General features: G+C 33.8%; 1 long non-coding RNA gene across 1 annotated transcript in view; it reads left to right on the forward strand.

The window, feature by feature from the left end:
- LOC125923119 (uncharacterized) overlaps positions 1 to 23,161 on the forward strand; it is a 200,367-nt gene extending 177,206 nt beyond the window's left edge. The window contains exon 4 of the long non-coding RNA XR_007457910.1: positions 23,021 to 23,161. This is a non-coding gene — a long non-coding RNA (uncharacterized LOC125923119). The remainder of the gene's footprint in view (positions 1 to 23,020) is intronic.
- The last annotated feature ends 970 nt before the right edge of the window (positions 23,162 to 24,131 follow it).

Here is a 24,131-nt window from a genome sequence, read left to right on the forward strand (position 1 = left end):
GGTGTAAACTTCTGGAGTCATAGGCAAATCTAGTTCTCATTGCTTGGCTCTTGGAGAATTGGGGCATGGTGAAAGGGATAAAATTTTTGTGAGAAAAAGATTTATTCCATGACCCAGAGGTGTTTCAGATCTCCATGTACTTTTTAATTTTTGTAGATTTTAATAGTGTATACTATAATGTTTACATTTTACATACATACATATATTACATACTGACATTAACATATAAAATATAGCAGGCTACTTCTTAAGTTGCAAGTAAGATGAGCTCTCAGATGTGATATCACAGTTATGGACTTCAATTCTACAAGGACACATTGGCCTCCTCCCCCTACTATTAACCCATATAAATGAATCCGTTGAATCAAGCCACTTCCCCTACCCAAAGGTATAAGCAGGATGGTTGCTTGAGTGTATTTAATAGAATCATAAAAGTTTGAGTTTCTCCCCTCTGTGACAATCCATAGTATATTTACCTTTTTCCCCTAAAGCAGTTGAGGTTTAGAAGGAAAAGAATCAGAGCTTTTAGCACAGAGTCCAACTTAGGACTTGATCTCACAAACCAGGAGATCATGACCTAATCAAAATCAAGAGTCACATGCTTAACTGACTGAACCACCCAGGCACCCTAACAGGAATTATTTTAAAATAAAATGCCATTGCATATCACAGATTAGTTATCATTGGTAGAAAAACTAATGAAAATTTATAATTAAAAATAGAGAGATTAGTAAAATATGTATTTTTTAAGAGAAGAAGGACAAATTAAAAAATCTTTATACAGCAAGTGTTGGTAAACAGTGGCCCATGGGGCAAATGTAACCATGGTCTGTATATCATATGAGCTAAAAATTGTTTTTATATTCTATAGGATGGAAAAATAAAGGAAAAAAGGAGAGGGAGAAGAGGAGGAGGGAGGTGGTTCAGTAGGGGAGGAGAGAGAGGGAAAGTAGGAGGGAGAAGAAGGAGGAAAAACCACTGCCACTGAGATGATATGTAGCAACAAGCATAAAATACTATCTGACTCTGTATAGAAAATGTTGGCCAATAGGGGTACTTCAAGATAATATTTTTGATACTTACAAACACATATGCTAATACTGTACAGTTAACATAGGTATCTAATTTTCAAAATTTATGCATGCTTCTAGAAAAACACATCAATCTCGATACCTATTATATCTGTAAAACGATCACAGTTTTCTAATAATGTGAAAAGTAGATACAAATATTCTTTAACAAATCTTTATTTAAATAATACAGTTATACTTACTTTATGTAATTCTCCATCCTTTTTCTTTCTTTCTTTAAAAAAAAAAAGTTTAGAGGCGCCTGGATGGCTCAGTTGGTTGAGCGACCGACTTTGGCTCAGGTCATGATCTAGCTGTCTGTGAGTTTGAGCCTCGTGTGGGGCTCTGTGCTGAGAGCTCAGAGCCTGGAGCCTGCTTCGGATTCTGTGTCTCCCTCTCTCTTTGCCCCTCCTCCGCTCATGCTCTGTGTCTCTCTCTGTGAAAAATAAATAAACATTAAAAAAATGTTTATTTATTTTTGAGAGACACAGAGTGTGAGTGGGGTAGGGGCAGAGAGAGAGGGAGACAGAATCCTTAGCATGCTCTAGGCTCCAAGCTGTCAGCCAAAAGGTCGACTCAGGGGTCGAACCCATGAAAGGAGAGATCATGACCTGCGCCTAGGTCCGACACTTAACTGACTGAGCTACCTAGACACCCCCATACTTTTTTTCTTAACATTGCCTCATAAAAATACCTCTATTTCATTTAACATATTAAACATAGATTTAATATAAAGCATATTTTAAAGGTATATTTTTACCAATCTTAATTCTATTAATAAGCATTCAGGTGTTTTATAGTTTAGTTTTTTTTGTTTTAAGTTTCTTTATTTTTGAGAGAGCATGAGTGGGAGAGGGGCAGAGACAGAGGGAGAGAGACAATCCTACACAAGGTCTGCACTGTCAGTGCAGAGCCCAATGCAGGGTCCAATCTCATGTGCAATGAGATCATGACCTGAGCTGAAATCAAGAGTTGGATACTTAAATGACTGAGCCACCCAGGCAATCCAGTTTAGTTTTTTTTTTTAACTTGAGCAATAAACAAATACCTATATTTTCAGCATCGTTGATTTTATTTGTGTTGTGTAGATCCTTAAGGGTTAAATTTCTAGTTTTTATTATTTATTTCTAGTTTTAATTTTAATAGGTATTGCCGCACTGCTTTCTATGCTGAATATAATAATTGTAATAGTTGACATTTCTACCAGCAACATATGAGACTCTCAGTTAATCTCTAATAGATATTTTGTTACTGTTATTTTTATTTTTACCGCTTTCACTCTGATTTGTAAGATGTGGTTTTGCTTTGTAATGTTACTTTTATTAACATAAAACAGTGAATAAAATTAAGAAAAATGATATTATTTTCTTAGCAATTATTTACTTATCTAAATTATTTCATGTGAATTTTCAGAATGTATTTACTTAATCAAATTGATAATTTTCGGGAGTTTTAAAATGAGTAAGATACATTCTTCTATAAAATAAATGCTAATAAAATATTAAACACATTAACACAAATTATAGAACTAACTCTACTATGATCAAGAAAGAGAATGAGAGGAAAAGCAATCTGAAATGGAGAGAGAAAGGGAGAGGGAGAGGAAGAGAGAGAGGGAAGGAGGTAAAGAGAGAGAGAGAGAAAAAATCAAATAGAAATGTTGGATAGAAGTTATAATTTAATAACAAGTTATAATAACTGGACATAAAAATGTTAGTACCATGAATATGCACCTTTCAATGAAATATTGTGTGTATATGTATATAATATAATATAATATAATATAATATATATATTACATTTTGTTTGGTCAACATATTTTCCAGAGCCCATTTAGAAATGGAGAATAAGGGAGTAGCTACAGTTTAGGTAAAAATCAGCATCTATTACATCATTTATTATATATAATTAATAAGTAAATGCTTAAACTCTTCCAGTTTCATTTAGCTATACATCCAACTGCTGTATTGTTCATCACAAAATGATTCAGAAGGGGATTTGTGACACATTTCTGGCCAATGATGTGTGAAAGTAAGTTTGCTGAAGCACCATTTACTTCTAGACCGTAAACACGTATAGTGTTTTTTTTTTTTTCTTTGAATAGCTTTTCATTGGTATTGGAAACCTGAGACATCAGCAATTATCTAAGGATACGCTAAAATCAGAGATCACTGAAGAGATAAGAATGAATCTGGGTCTATACTGACATATAAGAGTTATTGAATCATTCAGTTCTAGAGCTGACTGTATTGTATTTGCCATTTTTGAAATAATGTATTTTTGTATTATTGAAGCTATTTTGAAATGGCATTTCTATAATCTGTGACCAGGATCATACTAGATGAATCACATCACTAGAATTCAACAATGAAGATTTATTGCTGTTTAAAAAAGAACAGTAGTATTTTATTTCTAATTGGTAATCTCCTTGAATGCTTTACTTTACATGGGATATAAATAATTAGTGTGACTGTACTTTTAAAAATTAATTAAACTATTTTTTTCTTAAAATAATGACATACAAAATATCATTCAATACTGTATTTAGAACACTGAGTATGAATGTTAAGAATTATGTAAAGCATAGAAGAAAGAATAATATATACAGTATTCAGAGAAAAAACAAGTGTGGAGATTTATCAATTTTACTGATAACAGAAATACACAGTGGACTTATTTTCAAATCAGAAAATTCAATACAATTAAAAATAGTATTTTGATTAAAAAGTAAAAAAAAAATGTCATAATAATCCTGGCAAATTTCTCTTGAACAGGCCACAGGAAGCAATAACTAAAGGAGGAAAAAATATTGTCAAATAGGATTTCATGAAATTTAAAACTTATTTTTACCAAAAGACAGAATTTATAATAACTGGGAGAAGATACTTACAATACATGTATGTTTTTCAAAACAATGATAATATTGGGGCGTCTGGATGACTCAGTTGGTTAAGCGTCTGACTTCAGCTCAAGTCATGATCTCACAGTTCGTGAGTTCAAGCCCTGCATCAGGCTCTGTGCTGACAGCTCAGAGGCTAGAGCCTGCTTTGGATTCTGTGTCTCCCTCTCTCTCTGCCCCTCCACCGTTTTCTCTCTCTCTCTCTCTCTCTCTCTCTCTCTCTCTCTCTCTCTCAAAAATAAATAAACATTTAAAAAAATGAAAAAGAGGGATAATTTAAAATATATTAATAGCTCTGGGAAATCCATAAGAAAGATTCAGTACAAATAATCAAAATATTTGAAGAGATATAATTAAAAAATGTTTCAGGTTTCCAGTAGGCATATGAAAAGTGCTCAAAATAATTTCTCTGAAGTTATATGTAAATTAAAATAAATGAAATACCATTACAAACCCAGAATGGCTAAAATAAAAAATACTGGAAGGGCTAAGTGTTGGTAAAGATGGAAAATGACTGGGAATCTCATGAATTGCAAGTAAATTAATGTAAATCAGCAAAATTACTTGGGTAATTTGAAGTATTTATCAAACCTTAAGCATATGTTTACCCTATGTCCTGTCAAATCTGCTTTTCCATTTATACCTGTGGTAGGCACAATAATGACATCCCCTCAAAAAACAAATCCATGAATATGCTACTTTACATGGCAAAACAGACTTTGCAAATATGCTTAAAGTAAGGGTCTGGAGATGGATTATCTGGGACTGCTCAATGTATTCACAAGAGTCCTTATAAATTGAAAGTCAGGAATGTGACACTGTAAGAGTGTCACAATGTGAGAAACATATGACTCACTGGTCTCTTTAAGATGGAAGGAGGACAAAGAGCTAAGAAATGGGAACAACCCGTGTAAGCTGGAAAAGACAAGAAAACCAATTATTCCTACAGCTTGCAGAATAATTGTAGTGCTACCAACACCTTCATTTTAACGGAATGAGACCCATTTTGGCCATTTCTCTCACTCAAAAAACAGAAGGCTGTCAGTCCCCTGACTTAAATGCCTTGATCTCTCCTTTTGTTCTAACTACCATTCTTGTAGTTTCACCTATGCCCTTGTTGTGCTTTGGTTAATGATCAATCTTCCTCAATATTCCTAAACTTAGCTGTATAATTTTCTTTTAAAATAATTTAATTTAGAGGCACCTGGGTGGCTCAGTTGGTTGAATATCCAACTCTTGATTTTGGCTTGGGATTCTCTCTCTTCCTCTCTCTCTGCCTTCACTCACATTCTCCCTTTCTCTCTCAAAAGAAATAAATAAAATTTAAAAAATAATAAAATAATTTAATCCAGTAAATCAAGTTGGTGCAGCCAGATTCTTACTGCCTTGGATCAATCCCAAAGAAAACTGATGTTCATAAGCTAAGACATGAGCAGATATATCATACCACACCAAATTTCATTATTTGATATGATGATTTTCTTTAAAACACTTTATTTTTCATAGGTTTCAGAGTTAAAACTCATTTCCTTACAGGAGAAAAAAGGTCTAATTATTAGAAGCTAAATCATTGCAATTCACTTCATTTTGATTTGCCATTAAATTTCACGGCTGTTGTAAAAATAGCTTTAGCCTTACACCCCCTAATATAGGACATCTGTGTGCCATCTTTCTATTGTGCCGACATGTTTAGGTGATGGTAAATTTATGACTATTTTCCAATGAATGCCTTGTGTTCTATTGCCTAATATTATAATCCATCCCAGATCATTGTAATGAAAGTTTCTTTCCATGAAAAGAAATATTATGGCAATATTTAAGTTCTTTGTCTCCTAACTCTCTGTCGGTTGAATGCTACCTTAATTGCTGATTCTTTCTATAATATGTGAAATTCTTCCTCAACATTGATAATGAACTCATTTGATGTTCCTCAAATTTTATCCTATTTTACTCATTAGGCTGATAGCCTTTCTTATATTGAATATATTAATGGTCTTATTTTGTCTAGTTTGATGATGTTAAATAAATTTTGTAATGTAAGCTAATAATTAGAAATAAATTCCACCAAGAATATGAGGTAAAAGTGGACATTTACCATTATCATTACAGTAAGCTATTTTCCCCTGCATATTCATTGCAAAAGAATCATTTCGATGAGTGATGTATTTTTTTTTTAATCTATGGCTGCAGAGCAGACTTTTTGTATCAAGGAAAATGTACAGATACATGAAAATATAACTATCTAAATTTAGGAACCTGAATCATGAAATTTTTCAAAACTGACATGTGTCATACAGATTAACATATATTATATTTGTGCATTTCTTTCTACGGAAGTAAATAAACATTCACCTCATACACTGTAGTATTAAATGCTGAAATTCCTATGTGTTAACAGTTAGAAATACTTATTGGTGTGAGTAATAATTTGATGATTTGTGTTTAAAAAAGAAACAAAAACCTACCACACTGAAATCATCTTAGTGTAAAAAAAAATTATTTTGCTGTAAATATCAGATTCAAGAAGACAAGAAGGATTCAAAAGGTACTAATTTTTTTATTATAACAAATCTTTGCAAACTTATTAACCTTTTAAATCAGTTCATGTAAAAAAGTATATTCTGTGATTTTCAAAAGAACATAAGGACAGTTCTCTTAAAAGTATTGTATTTAAAATTAACTCTTATTTCTAGTTGACTATAATTCAATTTAAAATTCTATGTGACCATAGGTAAAGAACTTGAACTGTCTCTTCTTTAGTTGTTATTTTTTTTAATGTTTTGTTATTTATTTTAGAAAGAAAGAGACAAAATGTAAGCAGGGGAGGGGCAGAGAGAGAGACACACACACAGTCGAAAGCAGGCTCCAGGCTCTGAGCTGTCAGCACTGAGCCCAACGTGGGGCTTGAACTCACAAACTCCAAGATCACGACTTGAGCTGAAGTCGGATGCTTAATTGACTAAGCCACCCAGGTGCCCCTTGAACTACCTATTCTTAAATTACCTATGATACAGATATAATTGTGTGTATTCTCCATAATAAAACCTTTTAACTTTTTAATACTTTTGAAAAACAACACAAAACAACTTAATACACCATCTGCATTTTAAAGTTATTGGCATTATGGAAATGCAACACATATTAATATCTGTTCAACCTAACACATATAGATGGTAGTGCCAATCCTTGATAAAAATGAAAATTTCCATTATTATTGTATCAGTATATTTGTATATCTATACATGTATATGTGTGTATATACATATTAATCTCTATCATCTATAATCTATCTTTCTGTCATCTGTTATCTATCTCATCTTTCTGTCTATGCATCCATATACATCTTATAAAAAGCCTTATATTGGAAAGTATTGCAAAACTCATTTTTGTTGAATATCATTCCATTGTTAATACTGGTTATAACAGAATGAATATAGGAAAATGGAACAATCTATAATTCCCAGATTTCCAAGTCGTTTGCAGCAGTTAACTGATAAATAGGAGGATACAAAATGTGAATCATTTTGAATCAGCTTTGAATTATAAAAAGAAATCCTAGATTCTAAAAATCATTCAATTAACTAATTAACTAATAAGTAACTAACAGTGGTCCTAACACACGGGAATTATATTTAAATTGGAAACCTTCTTTGCTTTCTTAATGAACCCCTAAAGTTTACTTTTTGGCGAAGCTTTCTGTTTTTATTTTTAAGTTTATTTATTTTGAGAGAGAGTGTGTGCCCATTTGCATGTGCACAGGAGTGGGGAAGGGACAGAGAGAGAGGGAGAGAGCCAGAGAGAGAATCTCAAGCAGGTTCAGTGCTATCAGTTCAAGACCCCATGCAGGGCTCAATCCCATGAACTGTGAGATCATGTTGCTTAAGCCATTGAGCCACCCAGGCATCCCTTGTCTGAGCTTTCTAATAGATAAAACACCATAGGGTATTTTAACCTGTTTTGACTGTCACATTTGAATAAAGATCACTAAACTAAATTTGATCAAACAAAGTTGAATTCACTACATTTGCTGCTAACATAGAAGAATTTCTACCATGACATCACCTCAGTAATGTCCTTCAATTCTTGAAAGGAATTTGATAAATAATTTGTAGACTTTGGGGGGTCTTGGCTTGAGGGTTTCAGAGCAGATATATAAAAGTAGGCTACCAGTTAGGACTGGAAAAATTTCCTGACAGAGTATGTAGGATTGGTGAACCCAGTAGGCTGAAAATCTTAAAGAGGATCGTGATGAGCAGATTTTTGTCCTGAAAAATGAGCAGTTTGTTCCGCTGAGGAAATCCTTGATGAGGATAGAAAGCTACTTGGCCAAGTGAACACATTATTTGCCCATAAAATTTTCTTAACAGAATTTTCAAAAGCAAAAGTGAAGTTATTTACTGGTTTTTAATCTAATCTTCCTGGTTAATAATTCTAGGAGCAAACTGTTAAGTAATGTCAACATCATCCTCAGTTCTTACTTTTAAAGATATTTAAAAAATAAGTAACATCATCCTCAGTTCTTACTTTTATCTTAAAGATATTTCAAAAAACAATGTTATGATCGGAGTTTGTTTTGGAAGCTTCCTCATAATGAAAATAAAGGAGATCATTGGATGTTTAGATTACTGATCCCTTTTTTTCTGTGGTACCTCTCAAACAATTCCATTCCCATCAAAAGTCCTCCAGTGTGACCACTGTAATTCCAAATTGTGTTCATCAATATCATGCCCCTTAGACAAAGTAAACACATGATATAAGTTTATAGAAACGTTGAATCCAGGCCAGAGGTGGCAAGGACTTGGCCTGAAATGAATTGGGCACTGGTTGGTCCAGATGTGGTTTGCTTCCTTGGTGTCTTGGCCCCAAACTAATGATTAGCTGTCTACAGTTTCAGATTTTCAATCCCAGTAAAGGGGATATTTAGGGAGGAGATCTCTTCTGAAATCAGGTCCTCACAAACAAACAAGACGAAAATATGGAAATTTTTTTAAAGTTCGAGGTGCCCCAATGTAGAATTTTCCTTATAAGGATGCCAGTCTGATAAAACTTTCTGAACTTGTCATCATCAGGGCCAGCCTAAAAAGTATTTGTAGCTGGCTCTGTACTCTGCCCTTATAGACTCAAAGAACAAAGAGATTAAGAAAGACAGAGAAATATTAACAGGTCATTCATAACATGGCAGATTTTCCCTAAGAATAAGACTTTTCAAATGTTACTGAATAACCAATCTTCTCACAAAAAAGAGTTCTTAATTTCTTGGAGTGCCTGGGTAGCTCAGTCAGTTGAGCATCTGACTTGAGCTAAGGTCATAATCTCATGGTTTGTGAGTTCAAACCCCAAATAGGGCTCTGGGCTGACAGCTCAGAGCCTGGAGCCTGCTTCGAATTCTGTGTCTCCCTCTCTTTCTGCCCCTCTCCCACTCATTCTGTGTCTCTATCTCTCAAAAATAAACAAACATTGAAAAAATTAAAAAAAAAGAATTCCTCATTTCTTTCAGACAAAATAAATTCAATATTCTGCAGCTCAGTGAAAAAGAATTAGAGCTTAATTCAAATATGGGACCTACTTTACCATCTTGGCCAGGGAGACCTGTCATGTAATGATGGAGGCAGTGATTGGAGTGATGTGTCTGCCAGCCAAAGAACATCAGTGATTGATGACAATCCCGAAAAGTTAGGAAGAGGCAAGGAAGAACCTTCCCAAGAGCATGATGCTGCCAAAACCTTCACTTCAGAATTCTAGCCTCTAGAACTGTGATAGAATAAATTTGTTTCTTAAGTCACTCAGTTTGTGGTAATTTGTTACAGTAACACTAGGAAGCTAGTATAAATATGTTTTCTGAACCTAGTAGTGAAATTATTTATTGGATGTGTTGATTATTAGTCATATTGTCTGGAATAATAATTTTGTAGAACAAACAGTTAAATCATGTTGACACAGGTGTCATCAAAAGTTTTTAAGCTTTGGTGATCCCAAAAATTATGCTGAAGCTGGTAGGCTCAATTCTTATCAACTACCCTGGCATCACATCTTTGGATAAGTTATTACATCACTTATTAAACCTGATCGTCAGAATCATACAGAGAGCTTAAACGCATATGCACACAGACACACACAGACACATACACTTTCCCAGGACTCACTCTCAGATATGAATGACAATATATAGTGGCTTCTTATCTAAACATAAGAGATTCCTTGAAACCAGAGATAATATGCAATTTTTATTGATTGCCTTATAAAGTACCCCTCTACCAAGAATAAATCATGGCTGATTTTAAAATTTACCTTTTTGTATTCCACTAATGTCACACTTGTCACAAAAACTAATTTATAGCTTCCCTTCAGGCTGTTTTATTTCTATGAGACATCATAGTTCAATGCACTTACATATATATCTCTATGTATGCACATATGCAAGAAATTAGATAATGAGATCCAGTATGAAAAGTGTATCATTTAAAGTTTTTTGAAGTAACTAAAATATATTTACAGTACATTTCCAAATTCTGATTTCATACAAATGTATTAAATAATTGATTTCACTCGTTTTTAGACTTTGAGCTATTGGATTCACAAGAAGCTCCCAAGTCAATAATACCACCACCATTTTCCTATACTATTCTTTATAAATTATATCTTACATATACCACATAGTTTGTATACTTGTATCCGTGTTTTGGGCAGGGGAATATCCTCAGACATCTTCTAAGTAGTTTCTTTTTTTTTATCAATAATTTTATGCTGAGGGCCATAGAACTCTTATATTTTGAGTCATCTCTTTTTATCTGAGATGCTTAGGATTTTCTTATTTTTTTAACGTTTATTCATTTTTGAGAGACACAGAGAGACAGGGCATGAATGGGGGAAGGGCAGAGAGAGAGGGAGACACAGAATCCAAAGCAGGATCCAGGCTCTGAGCTCTCAGCACAGAGCCCGACGTGGGGCTCTAACTCAGGAACCATGAGATCATGACCTGAGCCGAAGTTGGACACTTAACTGACTCAGCCACCCAGACACCCCTGTTTATGATTTTCTGTGTGGGAACTACAACTCTTTCTTTCTCTGCACCACCAGTGAAACTCCTGTATCCACAAGTTTAGTGTATGTGACAGTTAATAGATGGAAGTATTGATCTTAAGTTCTAATTCTAAAAGAAAAAAATTTAAGCAAGTTTTCAAATTAGGTGATAATTTTCCTTAAAAATATGGACTATGTGTTCATTTGAGGAAGAAAGATGGTTTCCATGAATGTTGTGGGAAACATAATAATAGAGAATGTATGTTTCTATATAATGAGATTTCCCCATTTCTTAAAAAAAAGAAACAATGATAATATTTGCTCATTTTACTACCCTACTTCCTAATAAGGAACATCTGTATATAGTGATGCAGAAGGCTAAATTCCTATGAATGTAGCTCCCATTATTTTGTTTACAGACAATCGAGGAGGCCCTGGTTAATACTAATAAAAAAATACAAGTTTGTCATTCTTAAATCAATGTTCCCATCCTTTCTAATCTTTCCCCACAGGTAACTGAGTTTGTTTTATTTTTTTTCCACTTCTTACAGTTTATACTACTTCATATAGCTATGTACATGTTTATACTATTAAACCTAAATTTTGAGACAAACATATTTTACGCCTTACAAAATATTGTAATTCACAGTTAGTGACAATTTGTAAGTACAGTTAGCCTTAATATTTGACATAGTAGTCATTCTTTCCCACTTTCCCAGTAATCTTGTTTTTTTTTCCTCCCTCCCTCTTCCTTCCTTCCTTCCTTCCTTCCTTCCTTCCTTCCTTCCATCAAAAATGACACTGAGATGCATTTTTATCCCTTGTTCTATAGTTACTCCTATTTAATCCTCTTTGGCTCTCTTTAAGACTGAGACTTCCACATTGCCTTCCTAATACTTATGTTTTCATATTTTCTCTCTTCTATAAAATACATTTTCACCATTTCCTAGTGGGCAAACAGTCCACCACTTTGACATCTGGGATATTACGCTTCATATATGTTTGGAACTGGAGACCAGGGACAGTAAATAGAGGAACAAAGTAACAGATGTTCAATTACTGGGCAGTGGAAGGGTGGCAGAAGGATATTTGCACTGGAGCAGGCTGGCAGGGAGAAACAAACCTGGAGAATGTAAATCTTGCCTGAGTGTCCCCTCCCACCATAAACAAAGTGTTCTTCAAGACTAGGAAGCTAACATCTCTCCTTCCCAACACTTGTTTTCTGACTGAGAATTGGAGTCATATATTTAAAATAGTGATGGCAAACGATAGGTGGAAGAAGAAAACTTATATGTATAAAAGCTTGATGGCTTTGTAATTATGTGGGAGAAGGTAATTAGAAGGGATGGGATAAAAGAACACGGCTGGACAGGTTAAGGAGGCAGGTCCTAAAGCACTCAATCTTGAGCTTGTCTTCATCTAAACTGCTTTACTGGCATCAGTGTTGGAGAGCTTCACTCACATCCTATACCTGAACTTGTAGCTGATACTGGACAAGCTTTTACCTGCGCAATTCTAGCCTAAATCAGACTACTTCTATGCAAACAATATGCAAGAAGTAAAATTTTTTTTTTTTTTTGAGATGAACAGGGAGGGACAGAGAGAGAGGGGAGAATCTTAAGCAGGCTCCATGCTCAGCCTGACACGGGGCTCCATCCCATAGCCCTGGGATCGTGGCTTGAGCCAAAATCGAGACTCAGACACTTAACCGACTGAGCCACCTAGGTGCCCCACAGGATTAATATTTTTAATGTGAGAGTATAAAAAAGAAAGGTGATGATTTTGCTGAGAACACTGTGAGAAGAAAAACGTATAGATCTCATATTTTTTATAAAAGATTTTCCATCACGCATGTAATCCACTTATTATGTATATCATAATTCACAGTACTTTCATGTTATATAAATTTTATTGAATATGTTAGATTAAGTTAGTGATTTAATTAAAATATTCAAGTTGTGCATGTCAAAATTATAGTGAATAACAAAATCAATATTTATATTTTATCTTATAATCATTAATGTATTTTTCACAAACATAACCCTTAAAGTCTGATTCTGTTAATTACATATGAAAATTAGTTTCTGTATATCAGTCTTTTTTCAGATTACATAGTATGTTGGGAAAAAATGTTTTAACATTGTAACATTGTTTTAGTTCAAACCATGAAAGAAAAAAGAGAGAAAAAGTGTTATTCTACTCATAATTGATGATTGAGAACTTTTTAAAGAACTTTGATTTGTGAATGGAGAGGCATAATTTAAAACTGTTATTTTAAAGATATAGCAAAAATGTTAACTGTCAGTAAGCTAATTCTTAGTTTTCCAGAACAGGCTTAAAGTACTGAACATTTTAATTCTAATATTTAGTGCACATTTTTCAGAGGGGATGATAAGTATAAGTATTTCACTTATACCCAAATAGAATATTATTTTTAGCTGTCTGAAATGCTGCTTGTCCCTCTTCACAAAGCAACCCATATAATCAACCTCAGAACTTAATAATATTGCTGGAGTGAATAGGAGTATAGGAAGCAAGACTAAAGAAAGTCAAGTGAATATAATAGTGCACTTTACTTTTGCAATTGGACAGGAAATTATTATTTTTCAAGATGCCATAGTCCAGCAATTAAAAAAAATTTAAATTAGTTTTAGAAATCCTAATTAAAAGAAATTAATGGTTTTATGATACAGAATTGCCAAAAAGACTTTTGTAGAAAGATACTACCATATTATCTTGGGTTTTACATTAAAAGTTAGGGTATCTTTTCTCTATAATTTAGTTGAATTTATTATAGTTTAAAAAAGTATTAACATATATTTGAAAACAGTTTGAACCCTATACTGTTCATATAGTACCCTATACTGTTAGAGTGGTATTTACCATTTTAAAACATCCACAGTTATCTATTTTTGAAAAATATATAAAAATTGCACATGTACACCAATACATATTACAGAGACACTAATGTAGCATGTATAAAGTATTGGTCTGTCATAATTTTATCATTATTAACCTGTACTTCTATTCAAAAACAGTGTAGAGATTTTTATTGCTAAAAAATCTAATATGCCTTAAAATTTTACATGCATTCAAACACGCATTTTACTTGAGGTAATATTTACATACAGTGAAATGAACAAATCTTAAATGTATTAAATAAGAGTTTTAAAAAAATGCATAGACCTTGTGAACCATACAAACCTATCAAGAGACAAAACTTCTGTCATCCTAAAAGCTACCCTGTGGCCCTCCCAGGCAAAATTACACTTGGATAACACTCCTACTCTCAATGATTTCGACATTAGCTAGTTTTATTTATTCTATAAACTCCAATAAATGCAGGAATACAGTTTTTAATCCTTTAACAACACACTTATTTCAGCATGTTGTTTTCCAGATTTATTCATGCTGTTGTGAGTATCAATATCTTATTCCCATGATACTGAATAATGCTCTTTTATATGAATTTGTCACATTTCAATTATTGGTTCACCAGTTGATGGACAGTTCAGTTGTTGTAGTTTGTCTGTTATAAATAAATGTACTTTGTACATACATGTGGATTTCTCTTTTTAGAATCTAAACACATTTTATTATATTGATCAAGTTGAATGTTTCATGTGCATTTGATTATAATGGTGAATTTGATTATAAATGGTAAATAATATGCATTTGATATATAATGGTATAATGTTTTGTACTGGTTACTTGAGGTGTTCAACTGAGAATAATGTATATTTTGCAGTTATTGTTTTTATTGATCTTTAATTGTTAATTATGTCAAAGTAGTTGATAAGTGTTCAAATTTTTTATATCTGCTCTATGTTTTTTTTCTCTTAGAGTGAAGGATATTTAAATTTTCAACTAAATTTGTGGATTTCTTTCTCTTTTTAGTTTTTTCAGGTTTTGTTTTCAATATTTGGAATCTCTATATTAGGGGAAAGTAATTTGATTGGTAGATCTTCATAAGTAATCAACTATTATTACAAAATGGTCCGCGCTACCTACTCCTAGGACTCTTTGTTTTGATGTCTACTTTTCTACTTTAATACAGTTATTCAGATTTTGTCATGATTAGTGTTTCTATGGTATATATTTTTTCACTTTACTAATCTTAATCTACTGTTTTAATGTTTATGTAGTATCCATTATGATTAACTTATTTACTTTTACTTTTTAAATATTTTAATGTTTATTTATTTATGAGAGAAAGAGAGAGAGGGAGACAGAGGATCTGAGGCAGGCTCTGTGCTGACAGCAGAGAACCTGATGTGGGGCTCAAACCCACAAACTGTGAAATCATGACCTGAGCCAAAGTCAGATGCTTAAACTCCTGAGCCACCCAGGCCCCCCTTTTCTTTTTTAATGTAGTTTGACAAGCTTTTCCTTTTAATTGTGATATGGTTCCATTTACATTTAATGTAGCTAGTGACATGGTTTGGATTAGATCTACTCTCTTACTCTTTTTGTTGTTGTTCTGTTTGACCCTTCTGTTTTTAGTTCCTTTTTTCTTTTTATTTCTTCCATATTTAGATTAATGTATCATTTTTTAGTATTATATTGTATCTCTTTTATTGTTTTTGTCAGCCAAAGGGGAGAGAGAGAGAGAAAGAGAGAGAGAGAGAGAGAGAGTGCGGGAGAGGGGAGACAAAGAATCCTAAGCAGGCTTAAGGCTCTGAGCTGTCAGCACAGAGCCTGATGCAGGGCTCGAACTCACAAATCATGAGATCATGACCTGAGCTGAAGTTGGACCCTTAACCGACTGAGCCACCCAGGTGCCCTTGAGATGGTTCTTTTTCTTAATGTAGGTTTTGGCACTCTGAATTTCCCTCTTACACCTGCTTCTGCAACATCATATAGATTTTGCATATAGTACTTCCATTTTCATTTGTCTCAAGAAAGTTTGATTATTTTTTTTTAATTTTTGATTTGATGTATTGGTTGTTCAGGAGTGTATTTAATTTCTACATATTTGCAAATTTTTAATTTTTCTTCCATTATTGATTTCTAGTTTCATACTATTGTGATTGGAGAAGATATTTTGTATGATTTCATTCTTTTTAAATTTGTTAAGACTTGTTTTGTGACCTACTAAATCATCTATCCTTTATAATGTTTCATGTGTGATTGATAATAATGTGTATTCTGATGCTGTTAGATAGGATGTTTTGTATATATATGTAGGTCCATTTGGTCTAAAGTATAGGTTAAGTATAATATTTCCTGTTTGATTTTCTGTTTAGACGATCTATCAGATTATGAAAGTTGAGTATTGAAGTTCCTTGATATTATTGTATTGTTTATTTCCTTTTCTTTTTTTAATGTTTATTTATTTATTTTTGAGAGAGAGAGAGAGAGAGAGAAAGCCATGGAGGGGCAGAGAGAGAGAGAGAGAGAGAGAGAGAGAGAGAGAGGAGACACAGAATCTGAAGCAGGCTCCAGGCCCTGAGCTGTCAGCATAGAGCCCAATGTGGGTCTCGAACTCACAGACCACGAGAGCATGACCCGAGCCAAAGTTGAACGCCTAACCAACTAAGCCACCTAGGCGCCTCTGTCTATTTCTTTTTCATGTCTGTTAGTGTTTGCTTAATATATTTAGAAGTTTCAATGTTCTTTCTTCTTTTGACTTAAAGTCTATTTTGCCTCATGTAAGTATAGCTACCCTTCCTTTATTTGGATTTCCATTTTCATGGAATATCTTTTTCTATCATTTCACTTTGAGTTTTCATGTATCCTTAAAGCTGAAGTGTGTCTCTGGTTAGCAGCATATAGTTAGGTTGTTTTTTATCTGTTAGGTCACTCTATATCTTTTTTTCCCTTTTTTAAAATTTAAATACAATTTAGTTAACATATAGTGTAATAATGATTTCAGAAGTAGAATTTAGTGATTCATCACTTACATATAACACCCAGTGCTCATCCCAGCAAGTGCCCTTCCCCCAGTCAGCACATCCCCTCACCCAACACCACTCCAGCAACCAACAGTTTGTTCTCTGTATTGAAGAGCATCTTATGGCTTGCCTCACTCTCTGTTTTTATCTTACTTTTTCCTTCTTTTCCTCTATGTTCATCTGTTTTGTTTCTTAAATTCCATATATGTGTGAGACCATATGATATTTGTTTTTCTCTGACTTATTTCTCTTAGCATAAATACATTGTAGTTCCATCCACATTGTTGCAAATGGCAAGATTTAATTCTTTGTCATTGCTGAGTAATATTCCATTGTATATATATACCGCCTCTTCTTTTTCCATTCATCAATTGATGGACATTTGGGCTCTTTCCATACTTTTCTATTGTCGATAATGCTACTGTAAACATTGGGATGCATGTGCCCCTTTGAGTCAGAATTTTTGTATCCTTTGGATAAATACCTAGTAGGGCAAGTGCTGAGTTGTAGAGTAGTTCTATTTTTAATTTTTAGAGAAAACTTCATACTGTTTTCCAGAGCAGCTGCACCAGTTTGCATTCCCACCAGCAGTGCAAAAGTGTTCCCCTTTATTCACATCCTCACCAACATCTGCTGTTGTCTGTGTTGTTAATTTTAGCCATTCTGACAGGTGTGAGGTGGTATCCCATTGTGGTTTTGATTTGTATTTCCCTGCTGAGGAGTGATGTTGAGCATCCCTTTGTGTGTCTGTTAGCCATCTAGATGAATTCTTTGGAAAAGTGTCTATTCATGTCTTTTTCCCATTTCTTATATATGAAAGGCTCATAAGCTAATATCATCCTCAAAGGGGAAAAACTGAGAGCTTTCCCCCTAAGTTCAGGAACATGATAGGGATGTACACTTTCACCACTGTTAGTCAACATAGTTTTGGAAGTCTTAGCCTTAGCAATCAGACAACAACAGCAACAACAATAAAAGGTATCTAAATTGACAAGGAAGAAGTCAAACTTTCACTATTCACAGATGACATGATATTCTGCATGGAAAATCCAAAAGATTCCAGCAAAAAACTGCTAGAACTAATCCATGAATTCAACAAAGTTCCAGGATATAAAATCAATGCACAGAAATTGGTTGCATTCCTATATACCAATAAAGAGGCAACAGAAAAGGAAATCAAGGAATTGATCCCATTTATAATTGCACCAAAAACCATAAAATACCTAGAAATAAACCAAAAAGGTAAAAGATCTATACACTGAAAACTATCAAAAGCTTATGAAAGAAATTGAAGAAGACACAAAGAGATGGAAAAACATTCTGTGCTCATAGATTGGAAGAACAAATATTGTTAAAGTGTCGATACTACCCAAAGCAATCTATGTATTCAATGCAATCCTTATCAAGATAACGCCATCATTCTTTACAGAGCCAGAATAAACAATCCTAAAATTTAAATGGAACCAGAAAAGACCCCAAATACCCAAAGTAATTTTGAAAAAGAAAACCAAAGCTGGAGGCATCACAATTCCTAACTTCAAGCTGTATTACAAACCTGTAGTCATAAAGACAGTAAGGTACTGGCACAAAAACAGACACAGAGATCAATGAAACAGAATAGAGAATCCAGAAATGGACCCACAAATATATGGCCAACTAATATTTGACAAAGCAGGAAAGAATATCCAATAGAAAAAAGCCAGTCTCTTCAGCTAATGGTGTTGGGAAAACTGGACAGTGACATGCAGAAGAATGAACCTGGACCAGTTTGTTACCCATACACAAAAATAAACTCAAAATAGATGAAAGACCCAAAGGTAAGACAGGAAACCATCAAATTCCTGGAGGAGAAAACAGGTAACAACTTCTGTGACCCTGGCAGCAGCAACTTCTTACTTGACTTGTCTTCAGTGGCAAGGAAAACAAAAACAAAAATTAATATTGGGACCTCATCAAGATAAAAAGCTTCTGCACAAGCGAAGGAAACAATCATCAAAAATTAATAGGCAACTGATAGAATAGGAGAAAAGATTTGCAAATGAAATATCAGATAAAGTGTTAGTATCCAAAATCTATAAAGAACTTATCAAACTCAACATCCAAAAAAAACAATCCAGTGAAGAAGTGGGCACTCTATGTCTTTTCATTGCAAAATTCATTCCATTTACATTTAGAGTAATTACTGATAAGTAAGAACTTACTAATACAATCCTACTTTTTTTTTTTCCTCTCTGGGTTTGTTGCATTATTTTCTTCCTCTCCTCCTTTCTTACTACTTCCCTTTGTGAATTAATGGTTTTCCTGAATGGTATGCTTTGATTTCTTTCTCCTTACCTTATGGGAATCTACTGTACTTTTTTGCTTTGTGCATACCATGAAGCTTAAATAAAACATGTTACATATATATTAATCCAGTTTATGTTGATAACAATTTCAAAGTTGTATGAAAAGTTTACTTCTTTACTCCCCTTTTTGTGTTTCTGTTGTCATTACTTACATACTTTTATATTCACACCTATAACAAATTGTTGTAGCTATAGCTATTTTTAATACTTTTGTATTTTAACCTGTATACCTGAGTTAAGTTCTTATCACATCACCAAATGATAGCATTAGTGTATTCTGAATCTGACTATATGCTTATCGTTTAACACTTTGTACAACACTTTCATATTTTCATGATACTAATTAGTGTCCTTTCATTTCAACTTAAAGGACTTCTTTCAGCATTTTTTATAAGGAGGTCTAGTTCCCTCAGTTTCTGCTTATTAAGGAAAATCTTAATTGTACCTTCGTGTCTGAAAGACAGCTTTTCTGGGTAAAATAGTCTTGGTTGGCATTTTATTTTTCTCAGTATTTTGAAAATACACATTCTCTACTGGCCTGCAAGGTTTCTGCTGAAAAATTCACTGATAGCCATATAGGGGGGTTCCTTTGTATGAGAGAATTAAAATTCTCTTTGTCTTTTTCACAGAGTTTTATTATCATGTGTCTTGGAGGTCATTCTTGACTGAAATCTTGAAGTGACCCATTAGTTTCATGAACGTGGATGTTCAAATTTCTCCCCATGTCTGGGATATTTCAGGCATTATTTATTTAAATAAGCTCTCTACCCTTTTCTCCTTTGCTTCTCCGTGTGGGACTCCAGTGATGCTTATGTTATCTTGATGACAATGGGATATTTGTGAAAAGAAGGGTGTGAAATCTTCAGGGATGCTGTGGCAGCTGTGTTGGCTCTTGGTTGCTTATTCAGTGACAAAATCTGCTGAATTGGTCAGCAGGGCAGGTCTCTGTGAACCACAATTGCTCCCCCTGCATGGCTGCTATTAATAGCCCCTGCTTTTCTTCCTGATGTTAGCCATCTCTATATATCTCAGCTTCATCAATTGGGAGAAGTGAAACTGATGTGGGACCTTTGTGCAGCATCCTGAAAGACTGAAGAAGCTGGTCCCTTATTCTGCTTTTCCTTTACTGGGAATGAATATTCTTTAGCTGGGAAGTTACCGCTTGGCACTGAACAATGTCAGCTTGAGAAATAGGATGGTGCAGTCAAAATAAAACTGTCTCTATTCTCTTCTCATGCAATTATACTCACTATTTTGTACCACTGTGTTGCTAAAATTTCTCTTTTATTAATTTTTTACATTTTTTATTTATTTTTGAGAGACAGAGAGAGAGCACAAGTGGGGGAGGGGCAGAGAGAGAATGAGACACAGAATCCAAAGCAGGCTCCAGGCTCTGGGCTGTCAGCACAAAGCCCGATGTGGGGCTCAAACTCACAAACTGTGAGATCATGACCTGAGCCAAAGTCGGACGCCTAACTTAATGAGCCACCCAGGCACCCCTGTGTTGCTAAAATTTCTTAAATGGACTCTAGAGTTCTCCAAGAGCATGTTTTGTTAATGGATCTCTGTCTAATTGCTGATATTTGTTGGGGGAAAGAAAGGCTGGGTCTCCTATGTCACCCTTTTGGTAGTTGGTCCCTGCTTTGTTTTCTTTATTGCGCTTACCACCTTCCATTGGTTGTCATTTTCCGCTGGAATGGCAGCTCACTGGGAGTGAGACAGCAATCTCATCAATGCTCGGAAGATTCCTGATATGTGTTAAGCCCTAAATAAATATTTGTTGACTAAATTAGAAATTAGGATGTTAATGCAAGATTATCTTCAGCACTAATGCAGAGCTGCACTATTTTCTGAATCAGATTGGAAATATTTAGGGAAATATTAACTAGGATACAGAAAATCAGAGTGAGAATCAGCACTGTAAATAGAATTATTTGCAATTCTTTGGCAAAACTAACTTGATGAATTACAAATTAGAAATACCACTTTGTATGACATGTTCAAGTTTTATGTATTTACTTATATATTTTATACATTAAGTTACTTTTTTCAACCAGAGATGTTTTATGGGTAGAGTAATTCATTTAAAAACAAACAACAGTCTCTTAAACACATGATAAAGTTAGAATAGTTCCCTAAGAAATTTGAAAATGTGAGCATGTTTCTAAATTTGTTTCTAATGTAATATTGTCTGCAAGAGAATGTTTTTTTTCTGTATACTGCTAAAAATCTCAGCCAAATGGAAAAGGATCACCACATAATACATATGCTGAACCATTTTTGTTAATCTTAGAAACCCATCAACTTTTGATTACTTAAGCACAGGCAAGACTTTTTTAATTGCCTACATAATTAAGGAAAGCGGAAGACTTTTTTTCTCAGTATTAAAGTTATTTTTAATTTCGATTGGTTCACTGCAATGTTTAAACCAACAATAACTTTTATGCTATATTTTGTATTTAAAAATTTTTATTTTATGGACATCATTACATTTAATATGAAATGACATAGATTTCATATGATTGTTTTTAGAATCAAATTTAGACTTCTATCATATTTAAAATATGGTTTCTATTTTAAAAACCACAGAGAAAAGAAACCTATGTTTTCTTTATTTAAATATCTTTAAAATAATTACTATAACAAATAATTACTATAATATAATTTAGTAGCTATTAGATGTATGCTTGCTCATATTTTTCGTCTATGTGAGATACCCTTGAAATATGTATTTTGAATCTCTAAAATTAATATGTGTATAATTTTATTAACAGTGGTAATTTATCTTGTTATAAGAAGCCATTAATTTAACATTCCTTTGATTTCAGAGAAACAAAAAGGAAACTCAGAATCCATTTTTCACAAATAAGCATAAAAAGGATTCTTAAAATAAAAGAATGAGTTTATTAGAAGCTATCCAATTGTAAATATAATAATATAATAGTGATGAACAAATACTCCTTGGAAGTATTAGAATGGTAACATAGGAAAGAAGGGATACCCTTTGGTGGCTGGCATTAATTTAATTTATTTAAATAAAGATGTCATTTTTTTTTAATGTTTATTTATTTTTGAGACAGAGAGAGACAGAGCATGAATGGGGGAGGGTCTGAGAGAGGGAGACACAGAATCTGAAACAGGCTCCGGGCTCTGAGCTGTCAGCACAGAGCCCGATATGGGGCTCGAACTCACGGACCGCGAGATCGTGACCTGAGCCGAAGTCGGCGCTCAACCGACTGAGCCACCCAGGTGCCCCAAGATGTCATTTTTTAAAACATGTATTTATTTTTTTGAGAGAGAGAGGGAGAAAGAGAGAGAGAGAGAACATGAGCAGGGGAGGGGCAGAGAGGGAAAGAGAGACAGAGAATCCAAAGTAGGCTCCACACTGTCAGCATAGAGGCCGTTGCAAGGTTCAAACTCACAAACTGGGAGATCATGAACTGAGCCGAAGTCAGATAGATGCATAAGTGACTGAGCCACCCAGATGCCCCTGGCATTGATTTGTTTCATCTTTACTTTGTTTACATGATAGAGATAAGCTCAAAATATTTTAATATTCTTAATCTTACATGTAGCTAGTATATTTTCTTATAAAATTAGATGTTTTATGATACACCTGTAGTAGCGGATATACATATGTTTTTAGATGTGTAAAAATAACTTTAAAAACAGAAACCATTATGGTAGATTTTTAGTGTTCTTTGTAATGTGAAGATGACATATTAATGATTTCTCTCATATGCTAGATGTATTTTTTCTCTAAACATCTGTCCTTCATGTATTCTTCTATAGGTATTGCTGAAGCAAACTTACAGTGGCCTGCTAGATCATCTGATTATGCTGTCATCACTTTTATTTCAAATTCACACATTTCTCTCTTTACCCTGCTTACATTTCATGAAACTCCTTTGAGTTCCAAATAGCCTGTAATAGTGTGGTGTGGTTGTCAAAGTGTGTTGGAGCACAATAACATTCTCTGAAGAAAAATAAATCTATATTGTATCTTAATTCTAAAAATGTTTTTAAAATATTTGTGTTCTTATATAGTTTTACTTATAATTCTTTTTTATAGAAATCTTAAAAGTACAAAAAGGTCAATTATATAAATCGTATTTATGAGGAAATTAAAACAGACAATGCAGAAAATGATTTATCAAGGTGAATCGTTTATGTGTTTCCTGCTCTTTAATTTTCATATGTGACTCCTGGAAATTCTTGAGTCAGACACTCTCTGTAGACTCCCCCACACTCCTGAGGCAAACCACCAGGAGGACTGATCATGTCTGTTTTTGCATAAAAACTGAAGCATACTTCCTCTACCCCAAGCTGAGGACTCATTCCTGTTCCTGCCTCTTGCCTAGTGCATCCCTGGGTGAATTCCCTCCTGTCTCCAAGGAAGATTTCAGTCTTCACCTCTATGTGTTTCCATAGGTGAAATACTGTTTCCAAGACACCCACGGTTTGGTTGCCAGGTCAAGTGTAGATCATGTCTGAATAACAGTCAGAGATAGAAGCAGGGAGAAACAGAATAAAGAAGCTTAAGAACTCATGGAGACAAAAAGGAAATTACAGATACAGGATAAAAGAGAGGTACAGAGAAATAAAAAGCAGATTTTTTTTATCAATCTAAAAATCATTTTTTGAAGGAAAAAAGCAGAATCATTTTTCATCAGAATATTTGAAAACTTAATTCACAAATTACTTTTTTTTCTATTTTTCCTAGTTATGATTAATGTTTGCTTCCTTCATGCTTCCATACCATTTTCTTCATATCTTTTCTATAGCATTCACAACAATTTCCCTTGAGTTACTTATTGTGTGTGTGTGTGTGTGTGTGTGTGTGTGTGTATGCATGCACGCGTGTGTATGTTATCTCCATCACTCAATTATAAATGCTAGGTTG

The sequence above is a fragment of the Panthera uncia genome, chromosome B1 (genome assembly GCF_023721935.1).
Source record: "Panthera uncia isolate 11264 chromosome B1, Puncia_PCG_1.0, whole genome shotgun sequence".
Taxonomy (NCBI): Eukaryota; Metazoa; Chordata; class Mammalia; order Carnivora; family Felidae; genus Panthera; species Panthera uncia.